This window comes from Myotis davidii, unplaced genomic scaffold (genome assembly GCF_000327345.1).
Source record: "Myotis davidii unplaced genomic scaffold, ASM32734v1 scaffold809, whole genome shotgun sequence".
NCBI lineage: Eukaryota > Metazoa > Chordata > Mammalia > Chiroptera > Vespertilionidae > Myotis > Myotis davidii.
The window spans coordinates 1,859,265-1,861,012 of NW_006300017.1; positions in this window are offsets into that span (position 1 = coordinate 1,859,265).

The following is a 1,748-nucleotide window of genomic DNA, read 5'->3' on the forward strand; positions in this document are numbered from 1 at the left end:
CCCAGGCCGCCTGCTCACCCCGTGCTCCAGGAGCAGTGCTGCCCACCTGGTCCTTTGTAACCCACTATGGGAGACCCTAAGCCAGCCCCAGACTAGCCCCCAACCCCCAGGCATCTTTCCCCGGAGACCTGGTCTCTGGTCCAGGCCCCAGGCTTGTCACTGCAGCTGTCCCAGGTCGTTGGTTGCCCTGCACCAGGCCATCCTATGCCTGCTCACCCAGAAACCTATATGAACATATCTGACCCGGTACCTATGAGTCCAACATGCCTGAACATGGAGTGAGCCCCAGGCCTCCCCGGGTCCGTACAGAATGGCGCCCAGCAAGCCACTTGGCCCTGAGCTGAATGAGGCACAATCCCATGAACCCTCCCTGTTCCACTAGCCCTAGGAAGGCCTCTTGCTCCCCCCACAATGGGTGGAGGGAATGGCACACAGCTCCAGGCCGCCGGGAGTGCCTGGTGAGGACAGGGCAGAGTGGAGAGACCGAAGGTCTCATGGGGAAGGGTCTTCATGTGAAGAAGAGGGAGGACGTGATGTGAGCCCAGGAAGGCTCATGCTCACCACTCAGCAGGTTCTGGGAGGACCTGTCTCCATCGCTGTGGTGGCTTTGGGCAGAGGTAGGGAGACGGGAGGCACAGCGGAAAAATCTCAGAAAACCGCAGAACAGCTGTCCTGTGAGGCCACGGTCCCTCAACCCCAGTGACTTAGGAAGCCGCATGCCCCCCATTTCCACACACACACATACGTCACTTCACAGGGCTACATGCCCGCGGACATCCCCTCCCAATCAATCCTTTTACACAGTGTGGGCCATGGAGGGTCCCAGCGGGTACCCCTCCAGACTGGTACCCATGCAGATCGAGTTGCTCCCAGCAGCACGGGGCTGGCATCTGTCAGCGAAGGCCACCTTCAACTCCTGGGCGTTAGGGGTGCCAGAGCCCTCAGCCCCAGCTTCTGTAAGACTCCATCGCACAGTGCGCGGCTGAGGGTAGGCCTGGCCAGGCGAGGAAGGGGAAGGGGGGGCCAGTCAAGGCCGTGTGTGTGTGTGTGGGGGGGTCCTTGACCTCAGCTGCTTAGTACCAGGCTGTCACCCCCTCTCCCTGTCCCCGTAAGATCCGGTGGCTTCCTTCTCCTTGTCTGCTGTGCCTCTCGGCTTCCCCTTCGCAAGTTGCATGCTCTGACTTTGGAGGCATCAGGACCTCGGGTCGGAGCCCAGGTGCGGAGGATAGGGCGGTGAACTTGATCATGCCTCCGGCCCCCTTGCGACAGTGAAGGGCCCACGGACCCTTTGCCACCCTCGCCAGCCCTCAGCCCCTCCGCCGTCCTGGCAGAGCTGCAGAGTTTGGGCCCCCTGAGCCTCAGAGCCCTTGGGGATGACCCAGGGAGCAGGTGCAGCAGGGGGGCTGGGCCGGGCTCAGCTGGGCCACCAGGAACCACCTGCTGAGGTGGGAAGGGACCAGCGAGCTAAGAGCCTGGACCAGTTGTTGGAAGGAACTGAGGGCCAGCTCTTCCCTAGACGCAGGGCTGAGCAGGGCAGGCATGACTCACCCCGGTTTGTTTGGGAGCCCCTGGGTGGCATGCGGCGGCTCCAGCCCTGGCCCCTCTCAGGCCCCCTTTCCAGCTGTCCCCATTGCGTGTACACACACACACACACACACACACACACACACACACACGCACGCCCGCGCGCGCGCACCCGCGAGGACATGGCGTGGATACTGATGGGGACGCATAAAGGGGCTCTGTGC